Source organism: Lichenostomus cassidix, chromosome 5 (genome assembly GCF_008360975.1).
Source record: "Lichenostomus cassidix isolate B80296 chromosome 5, HeHo_3.0, whole genome shotgun sequence".
Taxonomy (NCBI): Eukaryota; Metazoa; Chordata; class Aves; order Passeriformes; family Meliphagidae; genus Lichenostomus; species Lichenostomus cassidix.
The window spans coordinates 12,710,091-12,733,858 of record NC_139486.1 but is presented as its reverse complement, the minus strand read 5'-3'; positions in this window follow the sequence as shown (position 1 = coordinate 12,733,858).

Genomic DNA, 23,768 nt, shown 5'->3' with positions numbered 1-23,768 from the left:
GCTAATAAGTGTCCAATCAATGAGAACCTAATGAACTATAACATGTAATTCTTTATAAGGCATTCAAATTAAAAAGGGGAAAGAAATCAACAATGATGCAATATCAATTTACTTATTCCAAGTCTAATCAAATGAAATAAGTATCATTCTCCAAAAATACAGTCATAACTGACATTTGGGGAGGGGGAATGAGTGGAAGATAGGATCAAGCCAAAATTCCTTTAAGAACATAATTAGTACTAACCAACTGTCCTTATTTAATGTAAGCTCTTTGCACCAAACTTCCAGTGAGGTAGTAAAAGATTGTGGGGATTATTTTCAGTAAACAACCTTTTCCCCTCTATCCCAAAAGCCTTATTTTACTGTGAGTTCCACTACCACTTTTGCAGAAAAAAAAAAAAATCTAAAAACTTGAATCTGCTTCTGTAGATATAATAATAATTAATAGATCATGTACAAGATAATCCCAGGAAGGTGTTCTGTCTTTCCTAAACAGCCAATAGGCAGAACATCCTCTGGATAGAGCTGTTTTCATTTAAATGTTGGCAAGAAAGCTATTAACTCCTTCCCCAAAATGACGAGGTGACAGCAGACATCCAGGTATCCTCTCTGGCAGAGCACTTCACTGGCTTTTGTGTCTGCTGGGCTGCTCAGTCAAGAATCTCTGTTCTTCAGTCTTCTTCCACTGAGACACCATTCTCTAAATGAGAAATTTCAATTAATGTGTCTCTGAATTATTGTTTCTCTGTATTTTTTTAAAAAGCTTGTTGTGGGCTTCTTTGTGGTCCTTGTTGGTTTAGGATTTTTTTGTATTTTAAGTACCCTTAATCCATCTTATATTGGCTTCTGTTGCCTTCCCTGACAGAAAAGGTGCCAACAAGATGGTTCATTCTTGACTCAGCCAGCTACACATATTAGCAATTCTCACAGCAGTTGCCAAGTATAACTGTACATCCTCCTCTTTGACAGTGGCTGTAGTTTTCTTTTTCCACAGCAGTTGACATTAAGTGTCTTCTGTGTTTCCCGCTGCTCCTGTTCACGTGTGATTGTGGTTAGTGTCAGCATCACTACCTCTCCATTTTTTCTTCTGTGTGAGTTTCTTGCCTCTTGTGATTGTCTCCATTTAAAAGAACAAAATAAATCCCTATTTTGTGTTATAATTATGTGCTTAAATTTGATGAAAAGCATTTTGGTCTCTGGATTTCTGCTTCCAGCTCTGCCACTGGTATTGTGGCCTTTTGCACCAGGCACAGGAATGAAGTCGCTGGGTTGCATTGCAGGAGCCTGGTCTGTGGTTTATGAAAGCAAAAACCCAAATTATGTGTGACTTCAAACACATGGTCATAAAAGGTATTGATGCTGTCCATCCCCAGATAGGCAAAAAACCACTGCTCATAATAGTCATGCATTTCTGAGAGTTTTCTTATCCTGTATTAGTACAAAACCTATAGCAAATGACCCCTGTGCAGTGCTCAGAGTTGCAAGGAATCTTCTGTGTTCTTTTCTTCAGGACCACAGAAAATGGAGTAGAAAATTTCTGGGAATTAGAAGTAATCCTTTGTGTTGTAAGACAAATCTCTTTTTCATCAGTGAAGGGAGACAAAATTAATTCATCTGGACAGCCATTCAAACAGGTGAGTCCTAAGAAGGCTGCTCAGCATATTAGGAACACTGAGCATAACTGAAACATTCAAATGATGTAAAAGACTGGCTAAGGAACTCACATCAGGGAAATGTCAGGCAGCCCAAGGAAAACTTTTGAGAAGTCTAATCAAGTCTTTCTCAGCCTGTCTCATATTCATACAGAAGTAAGACAAAAGGATGCAAATGCATCAGATTCTGGTTTGGAGTCTGACTGTAAGGAGTAAGGGTTTTTTTTTGGGTTTTTGGTTGATTTTTTTTTGGTTTGTTTTTGTTTTTTACATTTCTGTGTTATTTGTTGGCTTACAGATCTTTATTTTTCTTTCTCACACCTCACACTTCAGCATGACAGCCTAAAAGCAATTGCTATGAAGGTTATAATAACAAAACTCACTCAGCAATGCAGGTGGCGTAAAACAGAAATGAAAATGAAACTAACAAAATTCAGAAAAAAAAAATCCCAGAACATGACAGAACTGCTTTGTTTCCCAAATTCTCATCATGCAGTACAGCTAAGGAGAAGCGGTGAGCAGCTATTGCAGTGCAGCTAATACAGAAAAGCTCTTCTTAGAACAATGTAAGCAGTGCTCCCATACCCAGAATGTGAGCTGCCGGTGGGAATTAATGTCCATCAGATCTTCCTCGTCACCTGGTGTTTCACTACTGGGCTGACCCAGAAGAGGCACTCATGAGGTCAAGGGGGAAGGCAAGGCACAGAAGATTGTAACACATCCAGTTTTAAGAGAGCATTATCAAACTAAGTTGTCATTTTTAACTGCCCTTCAGGGACTGTAGTGGAATCTCAGTCCCTTTTTAGTGAATGGAAGCTTTGCCTGTAACATTAAAAACAGCATAAGTAGTTTAGACTGTTTGACTTGGCTCTTTTTTTTCTCTATTACTATTATTACTGTTTTCAAGTGTGCCACAGCATACAGGGTTAACGATAAAAAATCTCCACATGATGCGATAAAACTGATACTGAAATAGTGTCCCCTTACTGTAGGAGGAATCTGCAATCAAGACTTCCAAGCACATGCAAAAAATAACTCTTGGATCCGTCTTCTTGTCTTCCAGTAGACTTGGCAAGAAAGGCAAGCCATATGTGAAGCCAGCCATATATCAGTTATGTGGTCTTAGATATTTGCAATAAAACAAAGGACTTTGCTGTCAGTCCTCCCGATTTCATGAAGCCTTTACAGCTCACAGCAATGTCCTTTATCAAAAGCCACAAAGTTATCCTTAGACATGTGCATTTCTTAGAGAAAATATTCCCTGAAATAGCTATTTATGATTAATTCCATCAGGGAAAGGGGAAGACATGAAAGGACCTAATACAGTCAATTTCAGCCATGCTGAATGCATCTATATGTAACAGTGTAAAAACAATTAATAAGAAAAGCAGTAATTCTGGGGAGCTGGGGAGAGTGGAGGAATTAAAGTACACATGCACAAGACAGCAAGACCAAGAAGAAAATCTTTGTGACATTGATGTGGATGCCCTGGTAAATTAAGTGGAACTAAGACTTCATCCCCGAATTCCTCCTGGCCATTTATTTAGACATTATTAACTGGCAGTTTCATACAGGGATTGTGTTAGGAGTGGGTTCAAAGAAAGAATTTTATAACAGTGCTTCTTTTCCCAGCTAATTCTGGGTGGACAGCCTGCACATGAGGCACCAAAAGGAAGGCTGGGGAATAGTTCAGGGTGAGCCATGAAGTGAGGTCAGGAGCTAATGAATAGCTCACACCCCAGACGTGCAAAACCATGTGGATGTGAATGGCCCTATGTGTGTGATTACTCACGTATGTGGAGTTCAGTGTGTGCTCAAGCTCAGGAAGAGAACTGGTAGTTTTATTTGATGTAGTAGTAAAAGGAGCCAGGGAAGGGATTTTAAAAGTGAAGTGAGGTGATTATGGCAGTGTTTTTCTGAACTGGCCTTAAAGAAAAGGCTTAAGAGAAAGGAATTGCTATAAAAATAATAGGGTTTATTATACAACACCAGCAATGACTTTCGCAAAAAGTTTGTGTGAATTTTGACTGTAATGACAAATGCTGATTTTTAATCAACTGTCATTAACTATTACATTATAAACATCAGTAAAACTCGAATGGACAGATTAACATTTCTGTTCACTTTGAATTACTTTTTTATAGTGTATTTTTTGTGCACACCCTAAATTTAAATTTGTTTTAGCTTTATTGGTCCAATTCAGTGAGGCAGCAGCTTACTCTGTGTTTTGTCTCACTGAAATTAGGGGCTTACAATGATGTATGTGCATAAGGACTTTGCCATGTCATCCAGGTTGTCTATTTCCTTTTCCTTTATAAAATTTAAGAAGGAAAAGCCCTAAAATTGACTCCCATGCCATCCTAATTTTTTATCACACTATATGACATGTTCAAAAATAATCTCTTTAATCAAATTATGGATTCAGATACCAGTGAGATATTTGCTTTACAATGAGTATCTCTTACTAATGTCCTGCTCAATATGATGCTGTCTCTATGGACTCTGTACATAAAGCCTAAGGGTTCTTATTCAGGGATACTGTTATAGCTAAGTTCAAAATTTATATCTCTAGGCAGGGCAACAAATTCTATTATACAAATATTTGAAGCTATCACAAAGAGAGAAACATTTTAAAATAATCCTTCACTCAGAAGTTGCACTTGCAGCTCTTTTCAGTTACTTTTCATTATTTCACCACCAGGGAACAGTTTCAAGGAATTATTATACTAGCCATAATATTAAAAATGAGCCCTGCAAGCCCACCCCCACACCAATAAATATCATTTAACATTCATTGTTGTAGAAATATGTAACAGCCAAGACAAGAGAGTTTTTCTTTTTTACTTCTCACAAAGGTATGAAAATATTAGCAAATGTTCAGATCTCCACCACTCAAAATATTATGGGTCAGATCCAAGCAGAGTGGAGAGGTCAGTGCTCCATCATCACAGCTTTAAATCATTATGGGCTGTAGGGCATAATAGCCTGTGAGGAGGCTTGGTTAAAAGATGGGAAGGAAACCTGGGAAAGGTTAATTATGGTACACACACACCACTTGACAGTTCCTTTTCAATCTGATTCAGCTCAGCTGTGAATGCTGTTGTGTCCTCGGCACAAAGATCCTGCTCGCTGCCACACTACTTTCCGTCACCCCAAGGCTGGGGCATGGTTTGCCTGCAAGAATGCATCCCAAATCCAAATGCCACGTGTTTTCCAAAGGGTGCACCTGTTTTGCTGTGGATCTGGTGCTTAGAGCTTCCTGTCTGAAACCTTAAAACCAAGCAACTTGTTTTGACAGTTTGGGTTGTGTTCACTAGGAACCCCAAGGACTTATTTTTTCCTCGGTGAGAGGGAGGTTGGGCAGGGCAAGAAGCACAAACAAAACAAAAACTTCAGCCTGTGACTAATTGGCTGAATGGATGTGAACAATTCCAATCCACCTAATTGAATGTGAGCTCAAATTAAAAAGAAAGAGTGATTGCCTTCAAAAGTTTGCACTGGAGATTGCTGGCCTCTTCTAAAGGTTAAGAGAAAACCTTCAAGAACATGTGTCAGTGATGCTGCTTTGGGGGAACCCAAATACACTGTTGCATACATTTGCAGTCAAAGGACTTCATTCTAGAAGAGATTAGTCTGCATTATATTGATGGTTATATTTGCAAGATGAATTTTCTTGAAAAGGTGTCATGATTTTGGCTGGAAATTTCAAACCATGACCATGCCTTGTAACTGCCGGCAGCTTTCCAAACTTTTCCTGATCAGAAGACCTGAAAATAGTACTTTATTTTTTGAGGTAAAAATAACTAGGTTTTGTATTTGAAGCCAATGCTGGATATTTTTACACAAATTTTCCACTGATTTTGGGAAGAGCTTTAGTTGAGCAAAGCCGTACCTGCATTAAATATGAATAACCAAGGAATAGAGAGTCAAGGAATTCACCCATGAAAATACAGAGCTCAGTTATGAGGCCTTTTAAAATAAAAATCTTGAATTAAATTGTTTTGTCTACACACTGACATTGCCATTTTTTCTTTATATCAAAGCAACATCCGCAACTTCTAACTTCATTGTGCTATGCACAAAAACACAGAACAAAAGAATTCTCCTACCTCTCAAAATACTTTCCAACAAGAGCAACAAAGACCCTTTGTTTGGTATTTAAGCAAGATTGGTGGACATCATCTTTAAGCAGAAGCTCTGAGAATCAGCCTTTTCTATCCTTTTCCAAACATGTATGTGCATATTTTCACATGAGTCTGCTACAGCAAAAGGACTCTTAAAGAAAAGAATCAAGCAGAGCAAAAGGAAAATATTACTTTATATTAATAACAAATGGAGTGCACAATGCATTCCACATATAAAGGTTACCCATTTGTGGAGCTGGAAGCCAAGGGCATTTTAAAACTTAAAGATCCCTTAAATAAACATATTGGTTTAAGTACAAGGCAAATATTCTTAGCTCAGCAGGTAGTTGGTATCTAAATCACATTCAGACTTCACATAAATACACATGTCAAAGCATTTATCTAGTAATAAAAAAAACAACTCTTAAGGAATGCAGCTCAGATAAGGAAGTGTCAGTTATTTTGCACATTTCCTATTTCCAGCTCATTAGTTTCAGCTTTTGACAGGGGTGGAGCTGAAAGAAATCCTGTAGAGGTTTTTCTCTCCTCCCAATTTCACATGAATAAACAGAGGGAGGGAGTCCCCTGCCTGTCTGCCAGGCTCTTATCTATCATATTTAGATGCTAGATGCTGTCAGATTTTAGATAGTGATGCCTGTAGGTATTGCCAGTTATGGGGAAATTAAACCTGGAATAGAAGGCAGTCCTTTCCTTTCTCAAACTGACTTTGCTTTAGGAGTAGGTTTGGACATCCTTCAAAAATGTTGCTGTCCAGACAAAGGTGACAGGATTATATTTCTGTCATTCATTACCTGCACCTGATTTTCTGTTCCCTCACTCTGTCCTTGGTGTCTCTGCAGCACTCCATCTGCATATTTTCTTTCACCTACATTCTTACATTCCTCTCAAATCCAGATCCTCCCACTCCAGAAGCAGTAGGTGTAGATTTACACTGCTGATTTTTGTTTAGACTTTACTCCTGTAATATACCTCCCTGAGTATTAGAAATTCTTAGAAATTCTGTGTTTTCATTATTAGACCAAATTTACCTTAATTTCCCCCAAAATATATTTCAGAAAATGAAGCTGTTCCTCTAGGGACACAAGGCAGTGAACATAGGAGAGATTTCTGTACAATTCTAATTCTTGGAAAATGTCCCTATGATCACTAGCAATCAGGTTAGCAATTACCACCCTCGTGCTGGAAGTTACACCTCTATAAGCTGACGTAAGATAACCACATGGGCACGCTTTTCCCTCCCAGAGGTAAAGTACACCCAACCATCAGGAACTGCAAAATGTTAGTCTAACTCTTTGGTGTAGTCTTTAAGTGATGCAGCTTAATATCAAACCCCCTGGCTTATTCTTTCTTTCCTAATCTTAGCTTCATAAGTTCTGTCCTGATTTGGTTTTACTGGAACCCTTTAAAATAACCTCTAAAACTAAAATAAAATGTGTGTACATATTTATGTGTGCATGTCTTCCTGTGGACTTTTATGTGTGGTCATCTGTGTGCTTGGATTACAGAAGAAAAATGGCATGTCCCTTTGAATCAGAGAGATCTCAAATGCTACTTTATACATGTAGGAACATCCACACCTTTGGATCATCCTTTGAAAAAATTCAGTGCAGATCTTGAGGTGCTTTTACTATATTGCACTACATTGACATACTGCAGCAAAAGGACTTTCATTTGAAGGTAGCTGGAGCTTCAGTTTGGTTCCTATTGCCTTCCAGACTTGTTCATGTAATTCTGCTCCTAAAGTCTGAATGCCTCTGAAAATAAGGAGATTTATTATTTCTTTTAAAACCATTCACCACATAGGGATATAGGTGTAACAAATGACTTTTTCACTAATTTGTAGGATGAGACTTCAGTTGTTTAAGCTGTAAACAGCAGTAACAGAGGCTACAGCCTGTGTAATTTTTCTTTTGGGCTCAAATCTCAAATTTGTTCTGTGGCACCATTATAAAGGGGCTGTAACTTCCTCCAAGTGTTTTGAGCAATTACTAAACATGGTAGTGCTGCAGATCTGGAGATGCTCTATGAGTTTTCTCTTTCCCATACACAGGCAGATCACCCATCTGCCCACTGTGGCTGATGAGGCATTTTAGAGTGTATGGATGCAGAAATAGACCCAAAAGTGGATATATTCTTTAGAAAGAAAAGTTTAGGTAATGTAAATTTGTCTTTATTTTAGAGTAAAGCACAGACAGAAGCTCATCAGTCATACAAGATTATCATTAGGGACTAAGTTCATGCAGTGATAGGACAAGAGGAAATGGCTTTGAACCATAAGAGGGTATATTTAGGTTAGATATAAGAAAGAAATCCCTCACTATGAGAGTGGGGAGGTGCCAGCACAAGTTTCCCAGAGAGGCTGTGGATTTCCCATCCCTGGAAGTGTTGAAGGCCAATCCAAACACGAGCAACCTGGGCTAGTGGCATGGGGATTGGAAGGAGATTTTAAGTGCTAAAACAAAGCTGGTTTAGTATTTAAATTTAGGATACCTAAATTATTTGGTGCCTTCCTTGTTTTGAGTTTTCAACTGTACTGCTCAAATTGGGAAACTAATAGTAGCTAATAGGAGAGTAAGTCACTCACACATGACTAAAATTTAGTTTAGTGCCCATGAGACAGCAAGGCAAACCATGTCTCTTAGGTGTTTGAATACTGACTTGGATGAAGATGCTGACCTAACAGTAGCAGAAATATAATCCTGCCACTGTTGATCATTTTTCACAAATTCCCAGCTGGTTGTTTGACATGCAACTGGAAAGAGTTATTGTTTTTCTCTGCTTTTTTCCTTCTCTATTAGCCAAAATAGCAAAACCATAGCATCAGTGTTGTTTGAAAATATATTTATGTTTGTTTTCCCTATAAAAAGAGATAATAATGTTATGTTCCAATAATATTAAGTTGCAATGTTATTTGCAAGATTGCAGAGCTTTTAATTTTCTGATTATTTCCACAGTGGGAGTTTCAGCTCAATTTCTACCAAGACACTTCTATCTGTTTCGGTTATTTTTTTATTACAGCTAGAAGCAACAATAATTGCCTTTAGTGTATGAAAACATGACTGAGGAGACAATTGTTGTCCCTAAAGAGTAAAATCATCAGCATACATTTTTGATGTAAATTTTTTTGTAAATTAATTGCAAGATCCTATAAATATTATATTTACAAAAATTGTGTTGTCTGCTGTCTTCAAAGAAACAATCTTTTTTCTATTTTTTTTTTTTTTGTAAACTATGCTTCATACACAGTGCATTTCCTGAGGCAGAAAACAAAAACATGGAACAAAATATTAGCCTTCTAGTTTTGTAATTTTACATTCTTCTACTTTTTTTTTCCAACTCTGAGTTTGGAGTTTTTTTAATATAATTCTGGAAGCATACAGGAAAAAAAAATCAGTAACATTCTTAGTAATCAAGCCCCATTTTCAATATTTTATTATTCAGATGATAAAAAAATAAACATACATTTCAAGTAATAAAGCAGTGGATTTGCATATAATTTGGTCATAAATCAAGAAAATAATTAAAAGTATTGAACATCTAGTTAAATATTTTTTCTACAATCTCTGTTCAAAAATGGAAACATGAAATCCTTTAGATTTTCTACAATGAAAAAATTCAACTTGAAGTACTCCAATCCACAGTTATATCTGGGAAAAATTATCTATCAAGGTTTCTAATGGAATTATCCTTTACAGCCACTCCATAGAGGAACCTGACAGACTGTCCAAGAACTGGAACTACAGTTGTTAAAAGCCTCTGAAAAAACTTGGGTTGATGCCAACATTAATAAGTGCAATTAAAATTACACTACTTTATTTCCATTTTTCCTGTTAGAAAATTAAAAAGTCAGCTTTTTGCTGTGGGGAAATAAAAGCCAAACGAACAAAGAACCTACCAACCAAACAACCAAACAAACAAAATCTCAAATAAACAGAAACAACTGGATTTTGATTTTTAATCAGACTAGCACCTTTTCAGTTGTGTTAGCTCTCAGTGTGGTGTATTCTGTGTAACTCAGATGTACAGAAATTTCACATGATTTATAAGACACACGTATTATCTCCTTTTCCTGTCACTGCATCTGAATGCAGGAGCCAGAGAATATTTTGGAAAATAAGCTTGGAGGGTTTTTTGAAGGAGATGGGCAGCATAACAACCAACATCAAGAGCAGTGATTAGTTCCAGTGGATATTTCAGCAGATTTACTCCAGTCAGAATGGTGGTATTTACTTTTGAGCAGGCTACACGTTGCACTTAAATCAAATAGTGCTAGCAAATTTTCTGCTAGAAAAAAATCGTAGAAAACAGAGGAAAAATCATTATTTGGAAATCATACTTTCATAAGATCTGATCTCCAGAGATGATTAGGGATCAGATTGCACAAATGACAAGAAATATCTAAGGATATAATTTCATTTGTCTTTGACAACTTCAGAGCAAATCCGCCTGTGATTATTTACTTATTTGTTTATTTTTGAAGTCACAGTAGGAGAAGGTGCCTTTCTGAGCTAGTGATAGCAACACATTTTCTTGCATACCACTGGAGATTGGTGTGATAGAAGGACTCCAGCTCACCTGCTGGCACTGGAGGGAAGGTGGGTGTCCTCTGGGGCATGGAAATTCATCTCCAAGTAATACAAATGAGTAACAGTGCCCTTCCCTGACATAATACCATTGCAAGCAAACTTTCAACATATTTACCAGCTCTTTGGGATTAACCAATACTATGCTGATTAGCCAATAAGTATTTCATCATCTTTTGCTTCAGAAAAGGATCATTGTACCCAATTTGGAAATTACCACACTGCTGGCTTCAAACCACATCCACTATAAACAAAGCACAATACTGCAGTGCTGATAAACTCTGTATGGAATTTTAGCCCAAGAAGTAGTTCATATCTATATCTATGCCAACTATATATATATATATATATTTATATATATCTATGATAATAACTAGGAATAGGATTAGTACTTGAACCTTAAGTGATTGTGCACCATCTGTCTGCATTCATATTTCAGCATTTAAACGTTTCACCACTGAGAATATGAAAGGGTTAAACAGCAGCAGATTTCCTGTGCTAGATAACTTAATGAAAAACATTCAGGGCGCTTTTTAAGAACAACAGACTCATGCTGTTGGATGGCAATCTTTAACATACTTCTTTTCTTTTATTTTTTTTTGTTTTTCACAAGGAAAATGTCGTCAAGACAGACTTTGCTGTAATTCTTCCTAATTGCTCTAATGCATTTTATTTTATTTTAGTGTTTTCAGTTTATAAAAACAGTTAGCATCAGTTTGCTTCCAGTTTTAATAGAGATAAACTCAATCTTTTCCTCCTGAAAAACTTCACAATATGGTTGGAAATGTCAGCAATAATTAGATAAAATGCTTGTGAAAACATAAAATAGAAACAATACGTCTTTTTATAATGGAATCAGTTTGTCTGATTATCTCAAACAATGTACATTTCCAACTGCCCAGGAGGGTCATTAGAGCTTATGAAAATCAAACTCTCTTTTCTCTGCTTCATACATCGTGGACAACAATATTGTCTCCAGGATCATTATATATTGCCTGGCTTTATAAATATATGTTAGACTTTCTTGAGCTACAGTGAACCTGGAGCATGAAATGCATTCAAAAATAAAAACAACAGGGGGAAAGAAAAAAGAAAATCATGTTATTAACTAAATAACCGTTACATAGAAATTATAAAAGGAAAGATAACCTCACTGAACACAGTACTCAAGGGACCTTTGTTCAATTCTGTCTTCAGTCACAGATTTTCAGTATAACCTCAGGAAAGTCATTTTTACCCTATGCACAATGAGGGCTATTTGTCCTTTAAAGAAGTGGTTGTGACAGCACTCCCTTCTGAGCTCCTGTCAAGGTGTGAAGCCTAATTCAGAAGTTTTTTTTATTCCTTTGAGATACACGCAGAGAATAGACAAGAATATCACTTTACTTTTTTTCCCATTTGTAGAAATGGGGCTAATATTCCTCTATTCTCACTAGAGATCTTGTGGATGCAATTCACTAGTGTGTAAGAGACATTCAGATATCATGATGACAAGGGTCATTTAGTGAGTAAATATCTGGATGGAGTAGGAAGAATTAGTACGTTAGTACAGTTACCACTTTACATCAAATATAGTTTAGTATGAAAAACAATGGAATTCTGATAAGTTTACCATGTGATCAATTACTATCCTCCACTCTAGGAAGGTGGGAAGCTGTTTCAAAGATAACCTTCACACCTGTTTAGTTTGTTTTCCTGTAGGTGTTGCAATATGTTTTCTCTGCCCTGTGGTTCAAGCACCTCGCTCTCTCTCTCAGTGATCATGGGTTTTCAGTCTTCACTCCTTCAGATTCAGCAACAGTGTCACCTAGCAGGATGGAATTCTTGGAATGATGCTGCTTTATTTTGAACAGGGTCCCATTACATCAGCTGCCAAAGTGCCCAAGGAAAAATTGAAACTTACAACAAAATTGCAAAAACATGCAACACTTTCATTAAAAAAATTTATGTTAGAACCTTTTAACTTTTGAAGATCTTTACCTGTATCTGCAAAACATGGTTGAAAAAGCAAAAGCATTACAGAAGTAATCTGTTATAACCAAATAAATAATTTCTCTTCGGTAGCACTAGTGCATGTATGATCTTGTATGCTTACCAGTAATGAACTCTCTATATTGGTTGCAATGTTCTAGCACAAAGTAGACATGAGGCTTAAAACTATTTTTAAATCACATGAGGGAATTAATAAATAAAATCCTTCTGCTACTCAAAATTTGCAATGAAGCAACTCCTTTCAGCCAAGCCTTCATTATAATATATTGAGCACATTTTCAGTACTGGTGAATACAGCATATTCTCCCTGGCTCTCCAAGTATTCTGTCGCTGCTGAGGGTTAGATCTACCCTATCAGAATAAGTTTACCTGAAGGGGGGAGAGGCTAAGGGATCAAGGTCTCTCCATCCTGCTCATACTGACTGCTGCCTAGGCCTTCCATGGCATGAGAGAAGGGAGAAGTTGCTCAGCCTCCCAGTTGCAATATGGTCTAGCATGCTCCAGAATAAAACACTAAAGCTCCATCATCATCCTAAGACAAGGGGTTTGTTTTTAATTAGCAGAAAACAAAGAAACACTATGAACATCAAACCACAGAATTCTGGGGAGCCTGTTCTAGAGCCCAACCTTCTCTGGGTAAAGAACCTTTTTCTAATATCCAACCTAAAGCTCCCCTGACACAACTTCAGGCCATTCCCTCAAGTTCTGTCACTGATCACCACAGAGAAGAGATCAGTGTCTGCCTCTCCTCTTCCCCTAACAAAGAAGTTGTGTCTGCAATGAGGTCTCCCCTCAGCCTTCTCTCCCCTAAGTTAAACAGAGCAAGTGACTTCAGCTGCTCCTCATTTGGCTTCCTCTCAAGGCCCTTCTCCATCTTTGTTGCCCTCCTCTGGACACTCTCCAGTAGTTTAATATATTTCTTATATTGAGGTGACCAAAACTACACACAATATTCAAGGTGAAGCCATAAACATATTTATGTTTAGTTTCTTTTCTTTTTAATGTTGTTTTTCTCCTCCAGAAATTGCTGAGGACTTCTTTTAGTCCAGTAATTCTTAAACAGTGACAAACAGCTCCATCAGGGTCACAGGTCTAAACTTTATTTCACCTCTATGCTCATTTATTTCTTCTCCAGTGAAATGAAGATTCATTGCCAGAATAAGCACAGATTTTGCAGATTGGAACAGCAGAGGAGTCACACTTCTCTCTCTCGCATCTCCTACAACACAGCACAGCACAGCACAGAAAGCAAAGCCCAGGGAAAAACAAACCGGACTGAGACCCGAAGGTTCTGTATAAAACATTTGCAGACTTCATCATTGAAATAGAGATTTAATAAATAATCAATCAACAACTCAAATGCATCAGAAACAAAAGGCCAAATTTGGGCCAAGGCACAGATCCACACATGAGGCTTCCACATGGTAAATAGCCAATGTTTGCAGATGTACACAAGAGCAAATCTTGGAAGAAATATCAGCAGGCAGAGCTGGCCAGTTGTCATCAGTCTCTAGGACAGACTGGAAAAATAACGAATGACACAGAGAGAGGGGAGATAAATTTTCACTTTGTGTCTGTACTACAGGGTAAAGGACATATTACAAACTCCTGAGAAGGTTGTCATCCTCAGGCCCCTCCTGAAACCTGTGACTGTGTCAGAACTCCTTGATGAGTGTTCTCTGCCATAAGTACCAGCCTGTCTCAGCTCACCAGTCTGCTGCTCTGTATCTCTGTTTTTTGAGAGGGTGAACCTCAAGAAACTCAACTGTAACATTTTCTCATCAGCCTAATTTTTCCATGTCATGTACTTGCTTCTGATATTTTCCCACTTGTGTTATTTGCTTGCTGAAGCTTCTCTATTGATGGAGTTCAATAAATGGTGTTTGCCATCAGAGCAATTTGGTTCTAGTTCTAATTATAGCAACAAGCTGCTTCCTTAAAACATGTTATGGGTGTTTCATTATTTTAAATTGTTATCTTCCGTAATAATTACAGAAACAGTTGATCTTTTCTGAGAAGCCAGCAGCTGCAAATTCTCCCCTTTTCAAATGTCTCATTTTAATAGGTGAAACATCAGGTAAAAATCAAATCAGAAGAAGAAGATATGTAAGTCACAACACATTGCCTCCAGATTCCATAGGGTTACACTATTCAGAGGTACTGAACCATATCCCTCAGTATAGATCATAACAAGCCGTATGCTGCACAGCTCAATTGTTAACACAAAGCCCCTAAATAAATCACACAGCAATGGCAACATTACTAATAGGACTATCAGAATCAAAGGATGCAGGGTGATGCATCTGAGAAGAGCCTACATTATTATTCTGCATGATTTGTTTATGGTATTGTTGGAGAGATTGTTTTTCCCTCCTCCTTTCCCTAGTCCCTCCAGATTAAGGACGGGAATGAAAAGGGCAGCAGAGCTCCCAGGAACAGCCTGTACACTGTAATCCTACAATCATAAGAAATAGTGGTCTGGTACATTCTGCAAGGCATATTACTAAACTAACTCACTCTTCATCTTTATTCTGACACAATTCAACATTTGAACTCATTTCAGTATTCTGCTGTCATGTATTTCTAGCCCCTGTTCACAGCGATCCCTGAATAGAACACAGCACAGCACACAGAACAGTTACTGAGACTGCTAACATACATAGATAGCATCATACTTTTGGCCATATTTGCTCAATGACCTCTGCCTGTTTTAAGGAGTGATGGAAAATTATTCTTATTTGTAAAGTGCACAGAACTGAGTGTTTCTCATAGGGGTTAAGACTTTTTCTCCCCACTAGAACAGTTAAGAATAAAAGAGGAAAACTTCATGTTGGTGGTGACAAATATTCTATCATTCATGGGAAGTTCCTTAGCATTTCTATAACATTTAAAATTAGTTTTAAAAAATAGGATTTTATTTATCAATTAATGTATTCCTTTATTTAGAAATAGTTGTCTAAGGATGGGAGATAAGTTGTATGATCTTGTGGGTCTCTTCGGACCTAAATAATTGACATTGCGTTGAATCCTTTCCTCTATAAGGCAGAGAAACATTTATCTTGTTTAAGCATGGAGCTAACTTTTTTTTAAACATGGAGTTACCTCTTTGCAGTGATGAGGACTTGGCCCAATATTATTTGGAAGAAAGAGACTCAATTCACAAATAAGGTATTGACTGCAGATTAAAACTTTTTTATTTTAAATGGTACAAATAAAAGCTAGATAACATTGAGATACTTTTGAATAGGAGCATTCAAAATCCCTTATTTGATCACATCAGCCAAATAAGATGGGGGGGAAAGAAAAAAAAAAGAAAGAAAAAGAAAATATATACTTTAAAGAAGAGAGAGAGGAAAAAAAATAAAAAAGGCAGGAAAAAAACAAACTACAAACCCCCAAAACCTAGAGCTCAATCAATTCAATGTTTTTCCCCAGGAACCAGCATACCAAGAGTAGTGCAAATCAGGAGTTTATAATAAAAGAACAATGCTCCTTTTCCAAAAAGAAATCAATAGCACTCCCAAATGTGTTTCAACCAATAAAGTAAGAATTTGCAATTGTGAAACATTTCAAGTAATGCTCAGATCAACCAGATAGTTACAACTGTGGTTTTCTGTACTCCACTTTCATTTTCCCTTTCTTACATGTCCCTCCCACCTTGTATCAGACCAATTAATATCTTTCCTTTCCTAACAGCTCTCTAGATAATTTACAGAAGCATTTGTCTGTGTGGCCTAGAATTAAACAGAAACTATTAAACAGTCAACTCCTGTTTCTTCTGTAGAATTAATGTCATGTTAACTCCTACCATGCCTTGCTGGTTTGTGGTATGTAAATGAGGTATCTTAAATAATATGTGAGGTATTTCTCTCACACCCTCAGCAAAGTCTCACAATTCAATCCAGGATGCAGTAAGCCTGTTTTAGTTACAATATGGGAACTCTTCCTTAATCGCTAATTTTAGCCTTAGTAATCTAAGTAGAAACCATAAGGAAAATCCAACACTCTTCATATTACACCGAGTTGAAGTTTTGTTATTTTTGATACATGCACCACATTTTATGATTTGCTTTCAAAACATGCAAGAAAGAGACCTGAGGAAAAGTTGGCTGTAGGAAGGAGGAGGAGAGGATCAAACTGTGTGACTGAGGCTTATGAGCATACTTTGGAGTAATTTCATACTCCATCCTGTCAATTTTGCTAGAACAATGTGCTCTTATTCTTGGAGGCCTAAGCACATGAGCACTCACTCACCTCTCTAAGTAACCGTGTTCAGGGTCCCATTATATTCCATTATGATGATTAATAGCCTCCAATGGATTTGTACAAAAGCAGTCCAATGCATTGGGAACACTTTGATCATCATCAGCACACGGCTCATCTCCTGTGGTCACATTAACGACATGACTCCAGCTACCATGCAAAATTGCAGTGCTGGATCAGTGCAGATGTCATCAGATCTCCGTTCATCTCAGGGACTTCATTTTCTTCCTAAAACACAGAGGTGACATCAGAAAATGAGCCTTTTGACATTGCTTTATCAGACAGAGTCAACCTGCTAAGGAGCCAGATGTGTTGCCCCTCCTGAAGTGACAAGCAAGCTGTGACCACACAGGTGTGCCCTGCAACTGCAGCCACACTCAGAAACAAGATGCTTCAGCACCTCAGAAGGGCAAAGATGGGTCAATGTTTAATACCATTCTGGTCTGACCAGATTTTAAAGAACCATGAGATGCCAGAAGCTGTGTGTCACAGTGCTTGTGCAAGTATCTGTGCTTTAACCCTAATATGGCTTTTCTTTTCCATCCCAGGGCACTAGGCTTTATACCACTCCCTTCTGTAAAAATGCATGAATTTCTGCTCCCTCTCAGGCAGTTGAATTAATAAATCTGCTGTGTGCAGAACAACATGATTTCCTCTTCATAGGCTACACTCCTTTTCCAGAGCTTCCTCTTGAAAAGGCTAAAGCATTTTTCACTTCACTTCCCAAGACCCATCCAACACCTGTGTGGCCTGTGGTGACCACGCAGCATGGTGTAGGGAGTGAAGAGTGGAAGAAGGAAGATTCCTTCCAACTCAATCACTTCTAACTGGTACTGTGTGTATGATGAAAGGTCATCAGAACATTTACCACCCTGCTGTCTTATGAGAAGAAAATACAAGGTCCTTGTGCAGTCTTTATAGTCCTTGTGTGGTCTTTACAAAACAAGAAAGCAGGATATAATTGTCCAAATAATCTACTGATCTGGAGGATATCAACCTCCATTTGACAACTATCTTGGAGAAATATACAGCTCTCACATTACAGAATCACAGAATCAATTAGGCTGGAAAAGACCTTTGAGATCATTGAGTCCAACCCTTGACCTAACAACACCATGTAACACAGATCACGGCACTGAGCATCATGTCTGCAGTTTTCTTAAACACCTCCAGGAACAGTGACTCCACCACCTTCCTGGGCAGTCCATTCCAATGTTTAACCACCCTTCTGTGAGGAAATTCCTTCTAAAGTCCGACCTGAATCTCCTCTGGGGCAGCTTGAGGCCATTTCCTCTCATCCTGACACTTGTTGCCTGGGAGAAGAGAGGAATGTCCAACTATGGTCTCGGGGAGTTGGAGAGAATGATAAAGTGACCTCTGAGACTTCTCCTGACTGAAGACTTGCAACTTCCTCAGCTACTCCTCTTATGACTTACCCTCCAGACCATCCACCGGATTTGTTGCCCTTCTCTGGACTCCCTCTGGCACTTGAATGTCATTCCTCAGCTGAGGAGGCCAAAACTGGGCCTAATTTGTTATCAAAGTCTTTCTTGGGACAGAATCAAAAAATTATCATTGTTACACAGACAGTGAATCAGGACAAGAAAATAAAGCAATTTGCAGAAACCAATGATGCCATCACTGTCAGAGCCCAGATGAGAAGGATTCCCTTTTTTTGGTGCATAGTTTATTCTAAGCCTTTGTGCACTCATTATGCACTCCCTGAAATCACCAAGCTGCAGGCAGCCAGACTGCAAGAAAGCAACCATGCATTCAAGCCTATGGAGACAAGTTAGTGCCTCTCAAAAGCCACACTTTGCTGCAGAGAACACAGAAAGCCAACAGCAGCCATGGCGTCTTTTGCTCTGGTAATAAATGAGCAGAACAAGCCATGTAGAAGTTATCTGTTAGCACTGACAGTTGTTAGAGACCATGTAACAGCCTGTAATGTATATAAAATTATTGACATCATATGTGTTTATATTTAGGTTAAACAACTATATTGTTTTTATAAGAGAAAACTGTTTCTGGAAACAATAGACCAAATTGCTTTTCCTTGCTGAGAACAATGATGCAATGCTGCCAGTACCAACAGTTGTTATTACAGAATCAGCTAACTCAAAACACAAGGTCTTTAACGACTTCTATCTTACAAAGCACTCCAAGGCGTGCCGATGCTGTTTGGCTTTGCTAGTCAAGATGGGTAAATGCAATTTGTATTTTGCATCTTGTTCGTTATTGCAGTTTTCCCTGTGTACACTTCCTCTTCTTTTCATTTCTCTTTCATGAGGGCAAGAATACAAGGCCCAGTTCTTGTGAATTTTTCACTATCAGAACTAGTTGATGAAATTAGAGACAGATGAATAGAGGAAGGCTAAACCTTCTGGGATGTACAAGGGGTGAAAAAAAAAAGAGAAGGGAACTGAGATGGAAAATATACCCCTGTCAACAGAAATAAGCAAAACTTCCCAAAAAATTGGAGATTACTCAGTCATGGTCACCGCAGCAAACACATTCTGAACAGTGTCTTGGACCATCCCATTAAAAAAATTTTAAATATACAACCCTAGCACAGTTTGCAACAGATCTGCATATTTGAGATGTTTTTGATAGCTAACATTATGATGATCACAATCAATTCAGATATGCTGAAAGTGGGACTATAAAATAGAACTAGACAAAGGAGCCTTGCCATTTGCCACTTAGATGCAGTTTAAAACAAAGTCTTCAACTTTTCACCACAGCTAACAGGTCAGAGATTCACCAGATGCGGACAAGCTGCAGGATACTCAGACCAGAAATTGAGTTTATATTTAGGTTTAAAATGGATCTCATTGTCACTGAAATATTAACCCCTCAACAGAAAAATCCACTGGATTTTACAAATGCAAATTTTAAGCTCCCATGCTTGGCACGATAATGAAATATACAACATTCCTTGTTGTCCTTACCTTTGAACTGCAGGTAACTGTACAGCAGTGTTACAGGACAAAGATACACTTGTGAAATATTCACAAGCTGATGTCTTTGTAGCCCCGTGGGACCTGTGAAGAGCTCTTTTTTTCCCCCACATCTCTCTCTCAGACTTTAAATAATGAGGAGCAGAAAAGGTATGAGACAACATGTCTGTGTGTCTCCTTTGAAATCTTTTCTTACATTACCTTGTTATCTGTGCTCAAGAGCAGCAGGTATTCCAGCAGTTCAGAGTGTATCCACAGCAAAAACACCCAGCAAAATAGAATGCCAGTAGACACAGCTTTCAGTTCCAGGTCCAGTCAGCAAAACACAAAACAGATACATGGAGGGAGTGGTGGCACAGCTGAGTGGGGGGATGTGTGTGTGTGAAGGGGCGGGAAGGCAGAATTTTGCCAAGCCAGTTAGTTAAGAAAATAGATATTTATTATCCATCCTGAAAACCATCTCTCTTTCCTAATGTGCACTCACAAAATGCCTTTGGACAGAAAGTTATCCAGCTTCCTTAGTATTACAGCCTGCAACAAACCCTGACCACCCCAGAAAAATAAGAGAGCTGGTCACTGCCCTGGGGACTAGGATTTGGATAACTCATTTCAATTTAGCCCTCGTTGGTAACTGCTGAGAAACACTGATACATGTAGGGATTTGAAGGTTTTGCTATGCCTCTGTATTGTGCATCAGGAAAGACCATTCTGAACCTGGTATGAGGTATGAGCTGAGTAGGAAGGATTTCATTTGTTTCCTCATATCTGAGACAGTCTTGAGTATGTACGGAACTAAAGCCAGACAAGATTTATCAAATGAATCCACCCTGGCATCCATGAATGAAAGTGCAGTTCTTTCCAGAAGAGGCATCACTTTTTTAATTTCCAGTTCTCTAAGACTTCTAACTACTTTTTTATCCCCTCTGCATTTCAAAGATGCTTATATAACAGGTACTTTCCCACACTGGCCTTAAAAGCCCTTATCCTCTTTCTTTCATTATTTCAACAGACTAATAGTCGTTGCAACACAGGTGACGGTAAATCAAATCAAGTTGAAATGTGGGCCTGACTCATTCTCAGACGATATATGATTTGTTTGCATTACATTATCTTGGAAACCCATAAGCAATGTGCACTAACTACATGTCCGCACATGGCAAGAAGATAAATGCTCTTAGTCAGTAATATAAAATCTAAATAAAATTACAATCAGGTTTGGATATTAGGATAGCTTTGCAACACCCTTGGGGCATTGCTCTTATCATTAGCATTATTTGCATTAGAGTAGTGTCCAGAGATCCTGCCTGTGATCAGTTTCAAATTGTGCTAGGCTCTGGAAAACGTGGGAAGAGACAAAAGTTTTGAATGCTAAATAGATAATTACAGGCAAAGAGTGGGAGAAATAAAGGATTGTTATCATCACTACGTAGAGCTCTGAGGTATGGAGATTAAATTTTTGTTATAGTCTAAGCACAGGCGCAGGGCGATGTTGGAGTCCAAGTTCACCTTGCATCCAAAGAGTTTGCACACAAGCCCATGTTTAGGTTCCCACTGTCTTTGTGGGAGTGCTGATAACAGTAGGAAAGATAGCTCGAGCTTGCCTTTCCCCAGCTACATTCCTACCTGCAGCATGGGCAGCTGGGAGCAAGGCTGGCTTGGCTTTCTCGGGCTGAGGCAACCTCCACATATGCTGTCATGCTGTCCTGTGACATCTTCCCAGTGCTGAGCAGGCAAGTTTCCCCAAGTCCTTCCCGTACAGGATTATAGCCCTGCAGTGTAGGAAGGATGGGCAGGTGAGCACAGGAATAGCAAGCTCAAACACCTAAATGACTGCTCAGACAACATGGGGGCGTTTTTTGGTTTGTTTGTTTATTTGTTTGTTGGGGTTTTTTGTGGGTTTAGTTTTTTCTCCCCTCTCTGGGAAAGCTCTACGTCTTCCTTAAGGTCACCAGAAAGTCAGAGTGCAGCTAGAAGCCAGACACCTGACTCCAGTTCAGCATCCAAAAGTTCATCATTCATCTCTAAAGTTCTACTGGAAATATAGAAGTAAAAAAATAGAACATGTGGTCTTTAATCAGCAGAGGAAGGACTCTATTTGACCTCCAAGGAAGTTTCTTTTCAACTGACATTTCAAGGTGTCCTGCATACACGCTGACAAAATTTTTACAACAATTACACAAACACCCATCACAATGCTGGGCTGATGAAAGAGGGGGTGGATGTTTATGTGCTGCTGTTTCACCCCATGTTGGCAGGGATAAGAAAATTATAAAGTGATAAGAAGAGATGCAAGTGGGAGGAGCAGACAGGAGTGCTTGATTATGTACTTAATTAAGCAATGCTGGCCACATCAAATTGTAATGATGTGCATGTCTATCTACAGCATGTTTTTAATCCCAGGTAATACACTGGCTACCTGCCTCTGAATGGACAGTGAGGGAGATATTTTCAGACACAGAAATGTTGACTATCCAGGAGAGCTGGATGGTTACCTATTTTTGCCTTTGAAGACTGTGTATGATCAGTTAAGATCACAATCTCACCAAGTGATCCAGTCACTCACACAAGTAATTGTGCTTAGATAAATGAGACAACAGGCAGGAGTAATGCTTGCAGACCTCGACCTAAAATAAAACTCCTGGTACTCCAGGATAGCAAGCTATTTCCTTCTGTTAAGTGTTTTAACAAGAATGTAAACATTTTTTTTCTTAAACATGGTAGGAACTTTAGTTATTATATTTCAAAACTAATATTATTGTTTTTCTAGAACTTCCATTGTTCTGTAATTCTAGGGCCTCATGTCTAATCCCATATGTAACATGTTTATTAGATGCAATATTTTATCTCTTGGATTCAGTGTCTGACACTATAATTTTGTTCTTATTTCAATAAAAGTGTTTCCCTCCTCCTCACTTTGTCAGAATCTACCGGTTTTCTCTATCAAAATAGAAAGTTAGAAAGACAAAAATGTACTATATGCATCTTCACCTTAATTCAATTTGTATCACAAAATACAGACCAAATAAAATAACTTAATAATATTAGAAACAGCCAGAATTGAGCTGGGATTTTTATGTTTGTTGCTTGTTTTTAATATATGGGCATGAAGTCTAAGTAAATCTGTAGCTCATTGGCTTCATTACCTGTAGCCTTGTGAACATAGAATGAAACAGTACCAAATGCTCATGTGAGTTCTAGTTTTATTTGGGAATTCACTATCTGTGTGCTTTAATCAAGTGGAAATACATAGGAACCATTCTAACTTTCAGCTGTCAAAAGCACAATATTATTTGTTTAGTGAGAACTCTATGGATAAAAATTCCATATGGATTTTCCTAGGTTTTGTAAATTTATTAAAAAATAATACATTCTTTCCACAATTAGACCATGAAAGTTAAAAGAGTTAGTAAAGTAATCTATTGGGTACGTGAAATCAACAAGGAAATACAGGTGTTTTCATATAATTTTAATGATTGTATAATGTTTAGGACGCTGAAGGCATCTGAAACCTTGGTATCCAGACCCAGAAAAGGTTCCCACTAGAAATGTGTTCCTTGCACACCATCCTCTGGAACAAAGGACTTCTTTATCTCCTTTATCATATCTGTGCAGCTTTTTGCTGAATGGTCAGTCAAGCGCCATTGTTGAATATAGAGGTTGGAAATCCCTAACCTTCTTTCGTATTCATTTTCCACACCTTGTCAACATCTGCATAGCTCACCAGTGAAGCTGCTTTTCATGCAAGCCACCCAAAGGTTACAACTTATAGGTCAGGGATGGGAATTCACTTTGAAATCACTGGGCAGCTGAGCCTACATACATTACTGAGGTGACAGGTATAGCACACAATGATGAACCTTCTGTCAGTCACAGGGAGGTCACATTGGTATCAGTTGCCAACATGTTTTCTCCCATCTTTAAAAAAAAAAAAAAAAGGAAATTAAAAAAAGCCTGTGGTTTTTTTCTTCTTGTGCTTTTCACTAGTGTCAAGTGGCTGAAGATTTAGGGCCCTGGAGCTCAGGAGGTCTCCTTTAACTGTGCTGGCTGTACTCTCAGCACCAACATAAATTGCTGCCTGAACTGAGCCCCTCATAAGCTATTCCAGGAGCACCGATGACAGACACATTAACGTGAACTGTACTGGAAACAAACATCTCCAGCCCAGTGTCAGGA